Genomic DNA, 22,754 nt, shown 5'->3' with positions numbered 1-22,754 from the left:
GCAGAAAAATGTAGGGGTGTGCAAATTATCCGTGCAAGTGTCAAGTGCTGTGCAGTGTAGCAGCAAATGACTCCACCAGGTTAACCACTCCTGGGGTGCCGTGATAAAATAGCCCGGGCTACATATCCGCCTTCTCAGCCCATGACCAGACAAAGTGATGCAACTAGTGCCATCCTTCACAGGACAGACACTACACTTGATCTTAGCCAAAAGGCCGAGAAGCTTTAAGGGATACGCACCAAAACTTATTTACTTGCATATGGTGTGCCGGCTGTGCATTGGATTTTATATATATATACCAACCATAATACTGAGTTAAGTTAGGGTGAGTAAAAAAAGTGACAAAAACCCTCCACAGCAAAGCAAATATGCAAATGTAAATACAACTGTATGCTCATCTGCATGTCTTAGGCAGGTCTGCAACCCCGCCTTTCCCCATTATCACCCAGCACACACCTGCTGATAAACAGTAGCCCTGAGTCTCCCGCATGATGTTAGAGGATAACAACAGGACAGGCTTCTGGGGTTTAACCTGACTCGTACTCACAGTGACAGCACATCCATCTCTTGCAGCCTCCAGGATATGGGGTGAAATCCCTGCTTGAGAGTCTCTTTCTCCTTCCCAATTGTATTGTATTGTATGTCTTTATTTATATAGTGCCATTAATGTACATAGCGCTTCACAGTAATAATACATGTGGTAATCAAATAAATAACAGCTAATATAAATAACAGATCATGGGAATAAGTGCTTTAGACATAAAAATAACATTTCGTAAGAGGAGTCCCTGCCCCAAGGAGCTTACAGTCTAATTGGTAGGTAGGTAGAGCGTACAGAGACAGTAGGAGGGAGTTCTGGTAAGTGCGTCTGCAGGGGGCCAAGCTTTATGTATCGTGTTCAGAATATCTACAGTGCTATTCATATGCTTCTTTAAGCAAGTGTGTCTTAAGGTGGGTCTTAAAGGTGGATAGCGAGGGTGCTAGTCGGGTACTGAGGGGAAGGGCTTTCCAGAGGTGTGGGGCAGTCAGTGAAAAAGGTTTAAGGCGGGAGAGGGCTTTAGATACAAAGGGGGTAGAAAGAAGACATCCTTGAGAAGAACGCAAGAGTCTGGATGGTGCATAACGAGAAATTAGGGATGAGATGTAAGGAGGGGCAGAAGAATGTAAAGCTTTAAAAGTGAGGAGAAGAATGGAGTGTGAGATGCGGGATTTGATCGGAAGCCAGGAGAGGGATTTCATGAGGGGAGATGCTGAGACAGATCTAGGAAAGAGTAGAGTGATTCTGGCAGCAGCAATAGATTTCAATCTCAGGACAGAAGTATATTAAACAGTATTTCTTTATTCACTATGCACACAGCACAGCAGTCACTCAGCAGAACTAGGGCCTGCACCCTCAGGATGTCCCTGGACTACACTCCCAGCCAGAGGGCACCAGGAGCAGTCCTAGCGCTTCCTTTACTCTCTGATAGAGTAAGGGGAACAGTCTCTCACCTCTCCCCTAAGGGAGGGAACACAGTGTGCAGAGCCCTGCACACTGCTATCGGGTAGACCAGCCTCCCTCACGGTAGAGGCAACTAACTAAATTCAGGAAGTACATCCCCTTAAGTACAGATTCAGTAAGAACCAGCCCCTTGCCCCTGATTGGACAATAACCCTGATTACATTACCTTCTCTGTGACTCACTGGGCTGCAAAGAGGTGGGGAAAACACATGATCACTCCTGACAAACCTGCCCTTACCAGGGATTAATTACATATTAGCCCAAACCAGACAGGGCTACACATATATATATATATATATATATATATATATTATATATATATATATATATATATAAATGTAAATACAACTGTATGCTCATCTGCATGTCTTAGGCAGGTCTGCAACCCCGCCTTTCCCCATTATCATCCAGCACACAGCACTTCCACTGCAGCAAGGGATTCTGGGAAATGACATGCAAATGAGCACACAGTGCCACTTTTTGCTTCAAAAACCATTTTTAACATGGTTCCCTATAGGCTTAAGCTTGCTGCATGGTCACAGTTTTGAGCACAGCAGGGTTAAGGTGCATACCCAGAAAACCACCCACAGACAGCTTTTTTTTTTTTTTTTCCCGAGAGGGTTGCCCCTCTCGCTCATCGGGTCCCAAACCACTTCAGTGTTCGGGAGCATGCCTTTGGACTGTCCAACCGAAGTCAGACCCGCCCTCAGAACACAGTTTCCCTGAAGGTTTCAGCCCGAAAGCCTAGGTCTCCAGGGACATGATTCCTTCCTCCGTTAGGATTCAGGACATCCGTCTCGTCCTCCCTCTGGCCCGAGGCCCGCAAGGGAGTTCGCATCATCTCCCCTCTTTCGAGGGTTGTTCGAATGCCATCCCCCCTTAGCCCGAAGGCTCAGGGGTTCTGTGGTCCGGGGCCTGGACACCACCTCTCAAGGAGCTAGAGGGCCAAATGCTTGCCACAGACCTTTCCTCCTGAAGCCCCAGATAGGATGGTACTGCATTTGGTCATAGCTGTGCAGGCCAAGAGGAGCATTCATATCGCCATGATCTAAGCCAAAGGGCCAAGGCACCCACAGACATCTGTTTCGACCTTGATGGGTCTCATCAGTGTGGGGTTGATTAACTGGGTATGCAAAGAAGCTAAAGGATAGGCCAACCATAATACTGAGTTAAGTTATGGTGAGTAAAAAAAGTGACAAAAACCCTCCACAGCAAAGCAAATATGCAAATGTAAATACAACTGTATGCTCATCTTCATGTCTTAGGCAGGTCTGCAACCACGCCTTTCCCCATTATCACCCAGCACACAGAACTTCCACTGCAGCAAGGGATTGTGGGAAATGACATGCAAATGAGCACACAGTGCCACTTTTTGCTTCAAAAACCATTTTAACATGGTTCCCTATAGGCTTAAGCTTGCTGCATGGTCACAGCTTTGAGCACAGCCAGGGTTAAGGTGCATACCCAGAAAACCACCCACAGACAGCTGATTCAACCTTAATGGGTCTCATTAACTGGGTATGCAAAGAAGCTAAAGGATAGGCCAACCATAATACTGAGTTAAGTTATGGTGAGTAAAAAAGTTGCAAAAACCCTCCACAGCAAAGCAAATATGCAAATGTAAATACAACTGTATGCTCATCTGCATGTCTTAGGCAGGTCTGCAACCGCTGTCTGTGGGTGGTTTTCTGGGTATGCACCTTAACCCTGGCTGTGCTCAAAGCTGTGACCATGCAGCAAGCTTAAGCCTATAGGGAACCATGTTAAAAATGGTTTTTGAAGCAAAAAGTGGCACTGTGTGCTCATTTGCATGTAATTTCCCAGAATCCCTTGCTGCAGTGGAAGTGCACCACACTACTCCAAGTAACCAGTGTAACTTTCCCCATAATAGACCCTATCTGCGATTGGGGGGGTGGGAGGAAACAGGGTTATATATATATATATCAAAGACAAACAAAAAAGCAATAAAGCAGCGCCTAGTGAAAGTATTAATATAAATGAAGGATGTGTAAAAGATATATAAAAATATTAGTGGATACTAAATAAATATAATAGTTGATACTAAATTTACTAAATATATAATAAATGAATAATATTGAAATATATAACTAACTAAGTGACTATGCAAATATTTCAAGAAGGTGAATGTGAATGAAAATTATAAATAAATAAATAAACAACCTATTATTGACATACACTGTGATAAACAAGAATATTAAAACAAAAAGAAATGAAGAAGGTAAAAACCAGTCCTTAGGGCAATAGTCCAACAATATAGATAGGTGCTGGTGCAAGGGGTCTCCGGCTGCTCTCAAGAGGATTAACCACATCCGTAAGGAATCTGCAGAAAGGAGAGAGGAGAGAGCGCACGCCCCATAGTGTAAAACCGTAAATTTATTGAGGGGAAGGGGGGAAGGGGTGGGGGAAGGGGGGGGGGAAATGCACTCACAAGGGTACAAGGTTTAAAAGCATTTCGTGATCATATCACCACCACCCGATATCTTTAGAAGGCCCTCGATCTCGAAGATGAAGGAACCGCAATCTATCAAAATGTCCAGGGTAAGTGGATGGTTCGGCAACAAGTTCCAGAGATCCCAAAGAATAACTCCTTGCTGGTAGGCCTCTGTGGCGTCTGGCGCTCGAGTCGGTCTGCTCCTGCGCTCCGTGATGATGTAGTGTCTATGCGTATTTCGTGTTGACGCTCCCTGACGCGTTTCGTCACACACGGGTGACTTTTTCAAAGTGGAAAAACAAGGAGTATTAGTATGTGTAAGAGACAGCTGTGTGTGCATACATATAGCACAGTATGTACAGACATAGCCTTTAGCGCTCATGGGAAGAGAGTCCACTTGTGTCAGTAATGACTCATAAAATTTCGATCTCTGTTTAGGCCACCGCTAAGTGTCCCGAACAGTTGCATACATTTGTATTCATGCAACTGTTCGGGACACTTAGCGGTGGCCTAAACAGAGATGGAAATGTTATGAGTCATTACTGACATAAGTGGACTCTCTTCCCATGAGCGCTAAAGACCATGTCTGTACATACTGTGCTATATGTATGCACACACAGCTGTCTCTTACACATACTAATACTCCTTGTTTTTCCATCCCTATACACCAATAGGGACCACATAGTATCCACACACACTTTTAGTTGTGCTACAATCTCTCACATTTCCACACCTACCCACACCATTTATATCCACTCCCACTCCACACACACCTTTTGTAAAGCACTGTACATACTGGGGGCTCTCCATTCATTTATATTCACACAGATACACACACACACACACACACACATACACACACACACACACACACACACACACACACACACACACACACTCTTACATCACTTGCTTTCAGGAACCTTTTGACACCTTTAGCCATAAAACACATCCACACCGGGGGAAGGACTAGCACAGATAACATTCCTGAGACATTGTTTTTAAGTATACCTTTTGCTTGCTTCATTCATTGTAACATCGCCGGAAGAAGAGATCAGTGTATCTCGAAAGCTCGCACAAATAAAAGCATTTCGTTAGCCACAGAACGGTATCATCTATTTATTTTTTGATTATTGAAGCTCAGCTAACACGGTACTTATACCTCTACATATACATATATATACATATATATATACATATACATATACATATACATATACATATATAAATATATATATATATATATATATAATCAAAAAATATAGATGATACCATTCTATATATACATATATATATGCATACACATATATATATATGCATACACTTAGTGAAGTTATGGTGGGTAAAAAAAAAAAGTGACAAAAACCCTCCACAGTAAAGCATATAGCAAATGGAAATATTACTGTATGCTCATTTGCATGTTTTAGACATGTCTGCAACCTGTGTATGTGTATATATATATATATATGAGATAGAGACATTATCTGGCCATGTCTCCCTGCAGTATCGCTACAAATCAATTCTGCATGTGCACATGTATCGCCGCTACGTCGCTACGATGACATCACAGGATCTCTTTGCAGCTCTGCAGTTTCTGGTATAATTGAGGCCTAAGGCCGGTTCTACAGCGCGCGCGCGGCAGTTTTAGTGGTCTGAGGTTAGTCAGCCATTCTATAATGGTGCCGCGCGCGCACGGCAGGGAGCGTGGAACCGGCCGACAGGGGGGGAAGATGAGAAAAGGAATTTGCGCTGCTACCGCCGCTGAAAATGTAAGTATATGTGTGTATGTGTGTATATGTGTGTGTATGTGTGTATGTATGTATGTGTGTATATGTGTGTGTATGTGTGTAAATGTGTGTGTATGTATGTGTGTATATATGTGTATATGTGTGTGTATGTGTGTAAATGTGTGTGTATGTATGTGTGTATATATGTGTATATGTGTGTGTATGTGTGTAAATGTGTGTGTATGTATGTGTATATGTGTGTGTATATGTGTGTGTATGTGTGTGTATGTGTGTGTGTGTGTGTGTGTGTATGTGTGTGTACAGTACCGACACACTTTATTGCAGTGTGGTCGGTACCGCAAGCCGGGATATTTCCCGGCTTGCTTGTGGCTGCCCCTCGGCGTGCCGCGCGTCATAGACGCGCGGTCACGCGTCTTCGGGAGCCTGCGCCCCCTGCACGCGCTTCCAGGGCTCCCCGAGGGAGCCCTGGTGTCCCGCGATCTGCGGGACGGCGGCAGGGGGTTCCGGGGGACCCGGCGGACCCGGTAGCGGTAGGGAGAGCGCCCCGATCGGAGGGCGCTCTTCCGCTGCTTCGGCGCGCGCCCGTCACACTCGGGCGCGCGCCAGGCTACTGCTGCGGCCAAGAACGGGCAAATGCTCGAATAAACTTGGCCGCAGCAGTGTGTGTGTGTGTATGTACAATGTTATTAAAAATATTATTAAAGGATTCATTTATTTATTTATTTGAAAACGCATTTAAACACCCACACACATACATACACATACACACATATACATACACACACACACACAGTACCTTACACTCGCACACAGTATACACACAAAACGTGTGCGGCATGTGCACGCGCCTTCGCACAGGCACGTCCACACACTGTATATAACAGCCCTAACACAGCATTGCTACAGCTGCAAAATTAATCTTAAATGTAATGGAGACACACTGTGTTCTAAGTACCGAGCCATTTGAACAAGTTGTGTACTTGAAACAAACATACCCACATTGTTTACTCCCAAGAGTGCTACACAATGCAATCTGTATTATTGTGTCCTTAAATATTTCTGGGTTATTTCCAGCTGAATGGAAACATAAAGAGAATGAAACATGTGAACACTGCAGCTTTCTGTGTTCAGAAGGGAACACTGTCTGCTAAAATGAAAATGCATTAGATAGCATTTGTTCACAGCTTATGTACAATTGTAACTTGCACTTAAAAAATTTGACAAACGGAGCCTCGTTGAACTACAGACAATTAGAAATTCTTGTGTGTAGCGAAAACACTCATTTTTTCTTTATCACGTTCACAGTTTACATTATTTTTGCAATGCTTAAGTATACATCTATAATGGTAAAATTATTATAAGCTGACCACAACTACAGATGTACAAATTTGTTGGAGTTTGGCAACATTTTTAAAACTTCCACATACTTGTGAAAGTTCATACTCCTGTGGTGGCCATCATCTCTCCAGTTCATTCATGCCAGTGTTTAGTAGAAATAGACAAACCAGTCCAAATCTGTTTCCTGCTGATTGGAGAGAGCAAGAGACTTTTAATTAAGTACAGAAATCATGGGGCCCAGGACAAATGAAAAGAGCAGCCCCCTCCCCCCCCCCCCCAACCCATAGCGCACCTACCACGGGAAAAAATATTTGCGCGCAACTTTTACTTAACACCCAATACATATAAAAATACATCCCCACCCAATACATATAAAAATATACCCCCCCCCCCAATATATATATAAAAATACACCTCCAATACAAATAAAAATCAGACTTACCTTGTGGATGATTTCAGGTCATGACCGGTGGCTGCGCGGGGGGGGCGGTGGCTTTAGGTGGGCCAGTGGATTTGGGAGGGCGGATGGTCCGGTGGATTTGGGAGGGCGGGTGGACCGGTGGATTTGGGAGGGCGGGTGAGCCTGTGGCTTTGGGAGGGCGGTGGGCCAGTGGCTTTTCAGTGGCTGCTACTGGGTGAGGCGGTGGCTTTGGGAGGGTAGGTGGGCCAGTGGCTGCTTTTGGGGGGGCCGGAGGTGGTGGCTGCTACTGGGGGGGGGGGGGGGGGGGCGGTGGCTGCTACTGGATACTATCTCACACTGAATCCTATCTCACACTTCCTAAAAGGATTTCCATATCAACGATAAAGATATGATACGCATAACACAAACATAATACTGGAATGGTGTCACACCCAAAAGGACTAAAACCCACAACAACTGCTTTTATGGGCTGCAAATTTTTTTTAAAAAAAATAAAAGATAAAATATTCACCCATCTCTACTGTTCAGGCAAAAAAGAGAATGAGAGAGAAATTCAAAGCTTGGTGTCACAAACGTGGGAAAATTTAAACCACAGCAAATCAGTATACTTTGTACTGTAGAAGCAAAAGTGTATTTTTGTGTCTGAACATAACTTGCATTATTGAATTCATGAAACTTCAAGAAGAATACTTCAAAACATACAAACATTACTGAAAATATTTCCTGAAACATTTAAAGCAGAATAACAATATTTAACCCGCATTGCTAAAATATTATTACCATATCCATATGCCTGGAAAAAGCGATCAGAAATCTATTCATTTTAACCCTTGTTCAAAAATTAATTTGTGAGTGATACCTTAAAAAGCTCATTTATAAATGTCATAAATAAAAATGTTACTATATGTTTTCATCCAGGCATAAACAATACAGGTAATATGAAAAACCTGTTCAACCTACTCTTTGAAATGGAAAATAGCTTTTGGATATGGTTCATCTTTCATAGAGCCATCTGTCAGATTGTTATTTATGTTCAGTTGCACTAAACTCATTCACTATTAATGAAATGCATTTCACAAAACAAATATTTGTACTAGCTTTAAAACCAACTGTATTTAGATCATGGGTGTTAAAATTCTATTTACACTTTTAGTTTCAGATTTTCAATTTCTCTTTGAAAATTCGCATACATTTTGAAGGCACCTTTAGGGTAAAAAATGAGAGAAAATGCTTTGTTCACTGTAAATCACTGCCCTGTATTTCTTCATTTTTGATTTTCTATTTAAAAAAAAAAAATCTATTTTTTTTAAATATTGGCTAATTTTTGAAAATTTTAAACCATTTATTATTTTCTCAATGTTTTCATTTAAAAAAAAAAAAAAAATCAAATAAACAAAAACATTATCAGATGTTCATTTTAAACCCCATTGATTCCACGATTAAGGTGGCGTTCACTTGCTGAATTCGAACTTTGGTACAAAAGTCACCTGTTTCTTATCACGAGAATGTAGACCTTTTTATTTAAGGTGATACTACATTATTTCCTTTCTTGATGCCAGATATATATATAGTGCATTATTATAATTTTAATGATTATTATTGCCATCCTTTATTTATAGGGCACCAAACATGCCCTTCATTACAGTGCAGTGTTTTGGAGATGTGAAAGATCATGGCAAAATAACTTACAGAAGGAGTGGCCAACTCCAGTCATCAAGGGCCACCAACAGGTCAGGTTTTCAGGATATCCCTGCTCAGCAGAGGTGGCTTAATTGAGTCACCAGTGATGAACCAGGGATATCCTGAAAACCTGACCTGTTGGTGGCCCTTGAGGACTGCAGTTGGCAGTAGGGAACATTACAAAAGTAATAATTACTGTTTTTATCTTTTCCAAGGAAATAACAATCTCAAATCTACTGTACGGAGAAAGATTTGTCTCTGAGCCATGTGGATAAAATGTTTTCAATACACTTCAGGTACTGTATAAATAGAGGTTCTTTTGCATTTCTGATTCAATTTGATGATGAACATATCAGATCTTCAGTGATTTTGTAATCATATACCTTCTCTTTGGGCTCTATGACCTGAATCTGTCCTCCAATTATTTTAGATTTTCTTAACAAAAGCCAAACGGGACACGGTGTGCTCATTTGCACGTCATTACCCAGAATCCCTGGCTCCAGTGCAAACACTGTATGCTAGGGGATAATAGGGAAAGACAGGGTGGCAAACATGTCTCAGACATGTGATATTGTGAACTGGAATAAGGACTTCATGAAGGCAAGGGGGAAATTAGAAGAAAATTGAGAAAATGCAAGGCACCACAATTAGCGCTGTATGTATGTATGTATGTATGTATGTATGTATGTATGTATGTATGTACAGTATGTATGTATGTATGTCTGTCTGTCTTTATATAGTTCTATTAATGTACATACAGCTGTATCTGCCTGTTCTCTCCCGCTTGCCAAGGTAAATCTTTGGCCATCTCGTGGTAATCTCGTGAGATGGCCACACATTTTCCTTGGCAAGTGGGAGAGAACAAGCAGCTACATCTGTAGCGCTTCAACGCAGTAATACACATGACAGTCATATAAATAACAAATAATACAACTAACACATAATGGGAAGAAGTGCTTCAGACATAAAAGTAACATTTAGGAAGAGGAGTCCCTGCTCCGAAGAGCTTACAATCTAATTGGTAGGAAGAATATATGTAAACAAATACAATCTGCAGTTGTAGTATAGCAGATATACCCTGCTCAAGCGAATGAAGAGGGATTAATACACCAAACAGTATAGAGAAGGGGTGGTGCTCACAGGGAATAGATTATAAACTAAGTGAGAGGAGAGGCAGAATCCCTATATAGTGGAACTAAGAGAGTACACCCTAATTAAAACTTAATATTTATTATGTAATCTTAAAATGAAACTGTTTGGAGTAACCATAAATGCAGGACAAATTATTAATTAAAATAATAAAAGGACCGGAGAGGTGGGGTAGTACATAGGGTGATTATATATAAACCCTATTGTCAGTCTATTTAACCCTTTGATGGTTTGTAAGTGTAGGAGAAGTGTCACACAGGTAAGTATGGTAAGGATACTGATATATCACTAGTCCCTTACAATCAAATCCTGCAAGGAGGCTGAGTGGGGATAGCTATAAACTTACACAGAGTAAGAGGGGGGATAAATGAATCCTAGCTGTATAGATAAATATCTATGTCAAGAGCAGCCATATATACAGCCCTAACACTATCTAAATAGTTAACCTCTTACTCAACGAATATAGACACAAACTCTTTATTAAAACAAACTGACACTAAAGTCTGGGTGCTCTTGCTGCCCACGAATGCAGTCTACGAAGCACCCAGACGGTACACAAGCCCTCACCACTCTGATGAGCCGACGTCACGTGATGGTGACGTCAGACGTACCCTAAGTACGTTTCACCATGACAGGCTTCATCGGGGGTGGGTTCCAAGTGAATTAGGTAAGTTTTTATTCACTCTTGTTGTCAAGGTAACCGATCGATGCCAACTTTCTATTGGAGGTGGCTCGCAGCCAATCCTGGCTCATTACACATAGACACTCCCTCTAAAGGGGAGGGAGGTATGAGGAGTTCGTTCCTCTTGTTAAAATGGCTCTTGTTGCCGAGGTAACCCATGCCATCTTTCCATTGGAGGTGGCTGACGGCCAATCATAGCTCATTACATGTAAACACTCCCTCTAGAGGGGAGGGAGGTAGGAAGGAGGAAATGACTCCTCTCGGTTGGCTATAATTGTCAGCCATTAATAGACATATAGATTGAATTACTTATTTGCAGCAGCGCATATGAAGATGTAATGATAGCGCAAGTGAATATGTATTGCATAACACACATGGGGTGTATTCATATAGTGGGGATGTCACAATTGGTAGGAAGAACGTACAGAGACAATAGGAGGGTGTTCTGGTAAGTGCCTATGAGGTGTAAAGTATCAGCCACGGAGCTACTCATGCTTCATAAGCAGGTGTGTTTTAAGGTGGGTCTTAAAGGTGGATTGAGAGGGTGCTAGTCGGGTACTGAGGGGAAGGGCATTCCAGAGGTGTGGGGCAGTCAGTGAGAAAGGTTTAATGCAGGAGAGGGCTTTAGATACAAAGGGGGTAGACAGAAGACATCCTTGAGCAGAACGCAAGAGTCGGGATGGTGTATAGTGAGAAATTAGGGCTGGGATTTAAGGAGGTTCAGAGGAGTGTAAAGCTTTAAAAGTGAGAATATAGTGCGAGATGCGAGATTTGATAGGAAGCCAGGAGAGGGATTTCAGCAGGGGAGGCGCTGAGACAGATTTAGGAAGAGTCGAGTTATTCTGGCGGCAGCGTTTAGGATAGAATGTAGGGGAGACAGGTGAGAGGCAGGAAGGCCGGACAGCAGGAGGTTACAGTATCACAAAAGTGGTCTGTGCTGACGCATCTGCGTAAAACATTTTTTATATTTTTTTTCTGTAAAACGACAAAATTAAGTGTATTTCTACTCTTGCAGAATTTGGTACATGCTGGCAAACAGACTTACGCCACCATGGAGAAAACCAACGTAGAAAACCATCACGAAAAGTAAAACAAGCAAGACCTGTACCAATATGCCCAATAAATCCCTCATCTCGCCACAGACATACCTCAAAGATAGTGCAGCTAAGATTAATACATAGACACATCCTGGTGCCGGTGCAACAAAATAATGTCTTTGCACCAACATTTTGCATTTCAAACACAGAACCCTATGTTTATGCCCAACAAGGCACATGCTATGTAGTGTAAGGGGCATTTTTAAGAACAAATAATTAGCAATGCATGCTAATCTGATTTAATTACGAATCAATAAGATGATGTAATTCACAACTGAGAACCTCTTCATCTTACACTGTATTTCCCTGACCTCTTCATTTTAGTGAATCACACCATTAAAAAGACATATCTTTCAATAAGGTGACTCCACTATATCAAAATATCTCCCCATCTATATAGATTGACTGTTGAAAATCAGCAAAAAGCCACAGACTCATCATTCTTATAGAGGAGATCATTGGCAGATATATAATTGATGGTCAAGATAGATCGGCCTAGAACATATTACTCTGATTGGCTAATTGATCCCCCTTTTTTTTTCCTGTGTGAAATTTAGATTTTTTTTAAAAACCTGACAAATAATACTTTACTGTGCCAGCTTTCATGAAAAAAATTGCACCAAAATATTACTTTTATGTCGGAAGCACGTTCCCATTATGTGTTATTTATATTATTTGTTATTTATATTATTGTCACGTGTATTACTGCTGTGAAGCGCTATGTACATTATTGGCGCTATACAAATAAAGATATACATACATACATACAATTACATTACAAAGAAAATAGTTATAAACAATATATGGCTTGAGGTATATTGATTCATTCCTAGCTTTGCAAAACATCCAAGAGTCTTTGCCCTATATTCAATATAGTGAGATGCAGGGATAATGATTATTCAACTTCCATTAAAAAAGTAGAAACTTTTGACAATGATGCAGTAATTTTACCAACCTACCCTTTCCCTTCCCTTCTTCGGTTTTGTACCCTACCACATTTCCCTAGCTATTGTAAACAAAAATTCTGTAATAAATAATCCAAGGGGTGTCAATTCTAACACCCGCGGGACCTCACCCGGCTGACCGAACGCTTTGTTCCGGCCAGCTCAGGGGTGCATCTTTGCTGGGATATGGGGAAAAGCCGGCATGGGGGAGGGGCCTTAACTACAGTAGGGACTATCACGAAGAATGACGGGCCAATAGTAGGGCTCGGCGAGCCTTGGCTGTGGAAGCCTGCTGCGGTGACCTCGTGTCTCCTCGCCCACCCTCCTCCTGTCTCTCCTACACACCGGATCCCTCCCCACCCGCTGTGCCTCCTCTGGATCAGCGCAATCTGCTCTGTGAGCCGTGGAGTCTGCTGGGGAGGTAAGGGAGGAAGGAAAGGTGAGAAGGGAGAGTGAGGGGGGATGGAGTGAGGGTGAGGAGGGACAGCAATATAGTGGGGGGGAAGGAGAGTGAGGGGGGACAAAGAATGAGGGTGGAGTGTGAGGGGTGGAGTAAGAGAGGGGAGAGAGAGTAAGAGTGGGGGGAGGAAGAGTGAGATGGTAAGAGAGAGGATGGAGAGTAAGGCTTTGCTTATAGTGCCGGCGACGGCGACGCGACCGTCGCGCAAAACAAATGCATTGTCGAGTCATCGATGCTTATAGTGCACGCGATGGCGACAAAGCGACAGTGCAACCACAAATCTGGTACTTACTGTTATTTGATTTTTTTCGGCGACGGTCTCCCCTTGCGGCCAATCAGGAGCTTCTTCGTGCCTCTGCCCTCCCCTTTTCTGACGTTATTGGCCTTGTAGCCAGCGACGTCGCTTAAAATTCAAATTCAACTTTCGCAATGGCGACGGGTGATGTCATCGGTTGAGTCTCCCTTGCCAGCACTAGAAGCGCGGCCTAAGAGAGTGAGAAGGGAGAGTAAGAGTGGGGGGTGAGCATAAGAGATAAAGAGGGAGAGAGAAAATGGGGACATGTAGAGGAGAAGCATGTGAAGGAGAAGACGGTGAGAAGAGAATGTGGGAGGCAAGCTGAAGAGGTGGGGGACAAGCCAAGAGGTGGGGGACAAACTGGAGTGGAGGGGAAACTGGAGTTTCCCAGACTGCATGTGAGGGAGAAGCTGATGAGGAGGGGAGCATGTGGGAGAGATGTGGAGAGGAGGGGAGCATGTGGGGGAGAAGCTGGAGTTGAGGGGAGCATCTGGGGGAGAAGCTGGAGAGGAGTGAAGCATGTGGGGGAGAATCTGTAGAGAATGGGAGCATGTGGGGGAGAAGCTGGTAAGGAAGGGATCATGTGGGGGAGAATCTGGTGAGGAAGGGGAGCATGTGGGGGAGAATCTGGAGAGGTGGGGAGCATCTGGGGGAGAAGCTGGAGATGAGGGGAGCATGTGGGAGAGAAGCTTGTGAGGAGGGGAGCATGTGGAGGAAAAGCTGGTGAGGAGGGGAGCATGTGGGAGAGAAACTCGTGAGGAGGGGAGCATGTGGGAGAGATGCTGGAGAAGAGGAGAGCATGTGGGGAAGAAGCTGGTAAGGAGGGGAGCATATGAGAGAGAAGCTGGTGTGGAGAGCATTTGGGGGAGAAACTGTAGGGGAAGGGAGCATGTGGGTGAGAAGCTGGTGAGGACTGGGGCTTGTGGGGAGATGCTGATGAGGAGGACAGCGTGTGGGGGAGAAGCTGGTGTGGAGGGGAACTTATGTGGGAGAAATTGGAGAGGAGGGGAGTATGGGGAGGAAAAGCTGGAGAAGAGGGTGGATGTGCAAGAGAAGCTGGAGAGGAGGGGAGGATGTGCAAGAGAAGCTGGAGAGGAGGGGAGGATGTGCAAGAGAAGCTGGAGAGGAGCAGGTGGGGGAGAAGGTGGAGAAGAGGGGAGCATGTGGGGAGAAGCTGGCGTATTTTTAATATGTATGGTACTTACAGTATGAGACAAATGAAGTACAATTAAATCTGATCTAGCCCGTTATATTAAATGAGTTTGACACCCCTGAAATAAATAAATTAAAGTGGGAAGTTAACATCCCTGCACAGAACATGGAATAAGGGGCCTGTTTCAAGGTAATGCAGATTCCAAATAGATGCAAAGAAAAGCCCCAACATCATTACAGTATTCATACTATTTCAATATAGACATTTGCACCCCCCCCCATCTTTATCAGATTGTGATTTGTTAAAAGTATCAAAGAAAGCTTATCTGTGCATCACCACCACCCCCCTCACCCCACCCCCCATCCCCATCCCCTTTTTAGCATGCAGAATAGGAAATACATGGCATATTGTCTGCTGTATATGTAAATCTGTTCACTTAAGGTCTGGAAAAACAGAAAACAAAAAACATCTGTGCATCCAAACACACCTTTGTTGCCTTTATGCAGTCAGTAACCACTTTGGGCTTCACTAAATGCTCTCATCACGCCTTATAGCAGGGGTTCTCAACTCCAGTCCTCAAGCCCTCCCTCAACAGGTCAGGTTTCCAGGATATCCCTGCTTCAGCACAGGTCCTCAATCAGTGGCGCAGTCATTGACTGAGCCACTGATTGATCCACCTGTGCTGAAGCAGGCTCTTGAACTGAGCCATTGATTGAGCAATCTGTGCTGAAGCAGGGATATCCTGAAAACCTGACCTGTTGAGGACTGGAGTTATAGTGTATAGACATTAAGAAAGGATAAGGCCTAGCTCTATTTAGTAAATCAAAGCATGTCTTACTAGTCACACACAGTTGAGTGTTTTGCTTTCTATAATTTGCTGATGCTATTTATGCTGCAGCTGTGGACAGACAAATTTATTTTGACATTGTTGGTAAAAAGCATACTTCTAAATAATTATCATTATTGAAATCCATTTAAATATGCAGCTTTGAGTTACCAGATGGGAATGTAATTCCACCCTACAGTATAATGAATGGCATATGTTTGCTAAAGACATGATGGAAAATTCCCCAGAATCTTCCCTTTCCTGATATATAAGAACGCATGAAATAGCTTGGGCAATATATACACTTAGTTTTTTTTAAATGTGACTATTGACAGTTTAAGTTTCAGTTTTCAGTTTTCATAAATGATCTGACAGTGGATTTAAATGCGCAAAACTCCCAGGGTATGTAAAAAAAACTTTACATATTAGTGTGTAGCACTTTACAGAATAGTGTGAGGTCATCAGTGACATCAGAATGGGAGGATGAGGCTAAGTTGCATCTGTTGCCATTTGTATGGAGTTGTCATCATCACCCATTGGTCAAAATACTGTCTGCCTTTACTGTAGATAGCTAGGCAGCTGACCACAGCATTACGAGGTCACATGAGCTCATCGTGACATCATAATACTCTGAATGATGGTGAACTATAAATGCTGAAGCCAGGAGGAGTTATCATTCATTGATCAGCATGGAGCAAAGGAGGAGCAGAGTTTCCTTGTAAGAACATCAATAACATCCTGGTGACCATTGGAGGCACAGAGAGATGTGAGTGCAGTTTATTCTAACAAGGACGTTGGGCCAAGTGATGGGATAGAGATACAAATATCCAGGGTGGCGCTCTCATACAAGTACATTAAATAGTTAATACCTGTACTGTGTTATAAACCAACAAAGTGGTGAACGAAAGCAGTGATACCCTGCATTAAACAGTGAGAAGTGATCAGAAAGTGACTTATGAATCTAAAAAATGAACAGGGACTCAAGTGCATTTAAAATAATTATTTGCACATCTAAAAAGGCTAGTGATGGTGAACAAATATTGAAAATAAGTGAATAACCCACTAAAATAAAATGCAGAAATGTCCTCCACTCAAAGTTTATTCACATAAAGTTGTTTAAATGTCCTGGTCACGTGGGCCATGGCGAGGACGTTTAAATTTGCAGGAAATATCGGCACCCTATACGGAAGAGACCTGTACCTCGGGAAGCAGGAGGTACTCGGAGCTGAAATTCATGTGGTTCAGCTCCGGAGACCCCCTGCTTCAATCGTATAATAAAAAAAATAATAAAAACAGCACAATCGCCTGTTAGAGCTGTGCAGAGAGAGGGACTAATTCCTTCTGCTCTCACTGCACAGCTCTTCCAAACTGATGCATCTGGTCGGATTAACGCAGCGGGAGTCCCATTCAGAAGCAGGGACCACCGCTCTGTTAATACTGAGGGGAATTTCCCCACTGCTCGGCACTTGGCTGGGTTCAGCCCACATGGTTCATCTGCTCCAAGTGCGGGGCAGGGTGGAGATGAATCTGACCGCATCTGTATACTGTCGGTCTAGTTAATTGCACTTTCCAATGTTTGTGACTACATTTACAGTATACAGTATACAACTGTTTTGTGCAACACACTCATAACAAGTCAAATTCCTCTGCAAGTTCAGAGCACTGCCTAGATTATTTACAATTATTAATATTTCACACTTGGCCTTCAAATACATATTGGTTTAACAAACCAAAAAAACATGTAGGCTATAATTGGATTATCAGTGATAAAAAAAAATCCGGACAGATGAATCGTCATTTTTGAGACTGATTCGCAGCCGATCCGAGGCGCATCCAAAAAAATTCACCCATCTCTATATCTAGTTTCACAAGAATGTTGCGTAGGAGTTCTTTTCAACTCTTCCCTGACTGTGACTAAGGGCCTCCTGCAGTAAGCACCGATAAGGCTTTTATATGCATTTTCCCGCCAAAATTGGATTTGAGATTCAGTAAGCGCCGATAAGTGCTCAAAATCGGCACGACAGTGCTTAGCAACATCATTATGATAATTAAGTGCATAGTAAATATTTGCACACTAGGATAACATTATGTAGTGATTGTTAATCTGCGCACCAATCATTGAAAGCATTGTTACATATTTATTATAATAGTTGTTCGCTAGTCGTCACAATCATCTAATGTAACGATTGGCCCATCTGAAATCATACATTGGTCCCATGTATTCATCCTCGACATCTGTGAAATACAGCAAACACATGATGTTCAAAGATGGCACATTTATCTATGTCTCAGCATGACAACGCTTAACACATCTCTATATGATTGTGGATATTCACGCATAAGTTACGTATATGTTTAAACTGCAAGGATAAAACTACAGATACAGAACTGTCTCATTTTTCAAATCGCGTTGCTGGCATTACTACTGATATGTTTGTTCCGGTGCCTGTATACATAATAATGTGCGCGCACAACGTCTGTTGCGCGCGCACGTCACAAATGTGTGGACTAAGTCTTAGCGCATGCGCAAAACGATGTGTACGCTGTGCGTTCAATACATGTCCCTCAATGGTGCTGCAAGCATTACGCATATCATGGCTGAAAGTTATGATATGGAAGCCAAACAAATTCACTTCAACACACATACATATCTAAACTTTCTAAACGGACGTGTGCCCACGGCAAAAATGGACAACCAGCCAATGAGCGAACAAAATACATGTGACGTCATGGTAAGGCACCGTGAAATGCACGCAAACACCCCTCCTACTGAAGGAACATTGTCCTCCAGCGCTGTGCACGCACCGCTCCACCGACGCGCACGCATGACACACTGCACTGACCGTAACAATAAGCTACGGGCACAGCCAATACTTTTTCACGCGCGCATGTCGGTTGGGGGTGGGGCTTGCATCTGTAAGCTTTTTAAGGATGCCTTGGGACGTGACCAGGTTCCCACGTCATATGTGGGCGACACTTTGTTTTTATATGTTGAATGCTAAACAATGAGGTGTGTGTGTGTTACAGTTAGTGTAACATGTTGAAATGATACTTTAAAAGCGATAATCATCTATGATTTAGGACTCCGTCACCAATGTGTACTAATGGTTCGTCATGTAGTACATTGTTATAGGAAATAATGTCTTTGTGCACGCTACATGTAAGGCTGTCTGCAATGTTAAGCTGTACACACTCATTTGGCTAACAAATGGTGTATATTATTAATGTACACATATATAATTTGAGTAAAGGCCTAACGAAATTTGTATTTACCATTCTTGTAGAAGTCAAAACTGATTTGGCTGCAACTGCTCGCTCCAGGAAGGCACAACAGTATCATCCATGGTTGAGGCAACCATTGAATCCTGAATCACACACATCTCCATGAGGGCGTCATATGCATCTGCAGTGGCTTCTTCAAACAAGACGTCCGGAGGTACGTACAGTTGTTGGTTGTTTTCACATCCACATTAGTATTGCCCATATAAGTTTGGATACATATCATAGTAGTTATGTCCATCTTGCATCTGGTCTTAATGAATGGAGGGTGCAGGTATATCAGCAGACACGACAGTCGGTGCGGCTTCAGTGTAACTGGTATTAGGCAAAAATATGCTATTTAACAGAAGATATGTTCCATGTTCCATGGTAAGTTTAAATGATGGCGCAACATGCCAGCATCCATATCGTTGATCTAGCCGATCATGGACACGCTCAAAACATTCATTTGCGGATAAAGTGAATCGTACTGAAGTTTTAAAATTTCATTGTTTGTCAGGTTCTTGGTAGTATGGATATTTCTTTTGGATCAAGTCATAGATTTTGCCCACGGTTGCCCTTTTTCTCTGGCGTTGATTCGATTGCTTCATAAATCATAAATTTGTATGATTTACGTGGATGGCTGTGCAATGTGGAACCTTCTGCCATTTCTTCTCTCTTCAAGTGTACAGTGTCTTAAGTTGAACGCATATGGATGTCTGCTGAATGTGTGAATAGTTACATGTTATCTTCGCGTTTGTTCCAAGGTTATAATACAACCTAGCAGTTATACGCCTAGGTTTTCTCCCACAAGAAATTTGTTACAATATTTGACTGAAGCTCTTTGTGAAAGATACTTTTTTCTCAGGAATCGAAACTTTACTTTCGGCTTAGGCAATCAACATGTGCAAAACAACTTGACTCTTTTAATTAGAATAACAATGTGTGTGAAAACATCTACAGTGCTATGATGAACAGATTTCTGCTTACACTTAGCTAGATTTAACCATACACACACATCTCTCTCTTTGTCTCTTTTTCTGTTGTTCTCTCTCTCTGTTTCTCTCTCTGTTTCTCTCTCTGTTTCTCTCTCTCTCTTTGACTGTCTCTGTTTGTCTCTCTTGATATATACATAGATATAGATATCTATATAAATATATATAATTAGATAAATATATATGTTGATATATATTTATATATATCTATATATATAATTAACTATATATTGTGTGTGTGTATATATATAGTATGTATATATATATATATGTCTGTGTGTGTGTGTATATATATATATATAAGACATGCAAATGAACATACAGTAATATTTACCGTTGCTCTCTCTATATATATAAAACAGGCCTTGTTTTAATTGTCTTAACACTTCATTACAGTTTATAACCTTACTGGGTGAGTATGTTTGAGGGCCTAATTGAGTCAGCTGTGTAGAAGTTGTATTTAACAACAAACAAGGCCTATTTGCAGCCATGAAGGCCTGTACTGTTCATTCAGATTATATATATATATTATATATAGAGTGCTAAACTAAAGGCATTGATGTGTGTAAGTAGGCCTTGTTGTAATCATATTCAAAGTTAAATACAGCTGAGTGAATTAGGGGCTCAATCATACTGATACCATAATTTTAGCAAGTGGCCTAACATTTATATCTCATTAACACAAGGCCTGTTTGCTGACAACAGTGGCATATATATATATATATATATATATATATATATATATATATATATATATATATATATATATATATATATATATATATATATAATTATTTTTGGTTATTATAGGACAACTATATATAAATAAATATATATATAGGGAACCATGTTAAAAATGGTTTTTGAACTCTATCAGTTAATATATATAAATATACATACATAGATATATATATATATATATCTTTATATGTATACACACACACACACAGTATGTGTGTGTGTGTGTATATACATATATAGATAGAGATACAGAGAGACTACAGATATATTCATACACACTGACAGATCTGTTATTGTAACCAAAAATCATACATGATCACATGCCAACATTATGAACTATGAAAGAAGATTAAGGTAAGTAATGTCTTACAGAGTTAAGACACGAGAAAACATAACATAAAAATGTATACTGTTCTATGGGTACTTACTTAAAGTTGTATGACACTAATATTAGCATGAAATGACTATCTACATTACCAAAATAACCCACACACATCTCATCTTGAACAAGAGCTAAGTGAATGTCATCTTCCAATATCATGCCAAGTGTGTAATAATGTTGTACCATTAATCAACTGATGATTAATACATACTCATATGTTATCAAATATGCCTTCATTCAGTCAGTGAGCATTTCTAAACAATCATGTGTACTAGGACATACTTGAATGTTATCAAGCATCTGTACATGATCATACATACACTATGCATGAAATAGTCTGCATTAAACAACACCAGGACACCAACAAATTTAGTGAATGTGATTATTTATTTTTGTTTATCCTTTTGAGAGCGAGTCACAGGCCTGCTTGTTGGCTGTTGTGTTTGCCTTTTCCCTCTCCCAAGTACTCTTGCCTTAACTGTATGACTTGTACTTGCCTGTTGCAGTTCTGTGGTATTGGGTGTGGGCTGTGGCACTTCAGGGGCACTGGGTGTGGGCTGTGGCAGTTGTGAAACAGTTGATAAACATTGCAAGACTGATGGTGGAGCACTTTCTTGTTTTGGTGTTTTAATCTTTTTCCAAAAGCTGGTTATTAGTAATTGTTGCCCTAACTTTCTTTTGCGTGTCTCATTTGTAGGTGTCGGTTCCATATTTTGAACAGATGTAAGCGGTTGGATGTTGACAGGGACCTGCACAGAACTTGCACCTACTGTACCGGTATCATCCAGAACTGGGGAATGAAGAACTGATGACTCAGGAGAAAAAGTAGCAGCATGTAAAGATCCATCCTCTGATGGGGTAAAGTGGAATTGTTGTTCTCTTGCTATACTCCGCAACTGATTTGATTGGCTTACATTGAGAACTAGTGCTTGTAATGTCCTGTTTACATTTTGGATTTCTTTAGGAACTTGGATGATGACTTTTTGAATTTGTGACAGTTCTGATATTGACCTTTCATGCATCCTTTCATGCAGTGACAGCATCCTTTCAAGCACTGACATCATTTCTGAATGGCGCCGATTTTCTTCGCCCAAGATTCGTTCTTCAGAAGCTGCAATAGCTGAGTAGGTGTCACGAGCAGGAGGACTTGAATGCTGGGTTAATCCAGGAGTGGGAACATCTTCATGGTCACTTGAGTGAATTTGTCCTTGAGCGGCAACATCTGGTTCTACAAATAAAGAAAGACATTATGAACTGCCATGGAACTTTCACTTTGTTTTCACTATAATGATAGTTGTTCTCAGTGTAACACATAACATGTTTCCATAATTTATAATTTCTGTCCAATTAAAAGATGATGCTTGAAGTAACAATGATGTTTCGACTCAGTGTGAAAGAAGAATGAATTAAAGGTTGTTGTAACCTAACAACTCCTAGCTGATAGTTTAAAACACACACAATACATGTTGTCAGGAAACACTACATCTTCTGTGACAATAACTGATGTGAAGTTTATTACATGTGAGTATTTTTTTTCCATGGCAAATGAAATTATTCAAATGTACACATTATATGCGCTGCACCTCATACACTCACCTTCCATTCTTGATGATGACCTTGATGAGCAAGGTG

At 41.6% G+C, this 22,754-nt stretch overlaps 1 long non-coding RNA gene across 1 annotated transcript; it reads left to right on the top strand.

The window, feature by feature from the left end:
• Positions 1-9,353: 9,353 nt before the first annotated feature.
• Positions 9,354-22,508, top strand: LOC142467702 (uncharacterized). The gene is made up of 4 exons (XR_012788482.1): positions 9,354-9,436; positions 19,031-19,182; positions 21,820-21,980; positions 22,157-22,508. It is a non-coding gene; the product is annotated as an uncharacterized LOC142467702 (long non-coding RNA).
• Positions 22,509-22,754: the final 246 nt, after the last annotated feature.

This window comes from Ascaphus truei, chromosome 16 (assembly GCF_040206685.1).
Source record: "Ascaphus truei isolate aAscTru1 chromosome 16, aAscTru1.hap1, whole genome shotgun sequence".
In the NCBI taxonomy this organism is placed as follows: domain Eukaryota; kingdom Metazoa; phylum Chordata; class Amphibia; order Anura; family Ascaphidae; genus Ascaphus; species Ascaphus truei.
The sequence above is the reverse complement of the archived record's forward strand: the minus strand, read 5'-3'. Positions and strand labels throughout refer to the sequence as shown.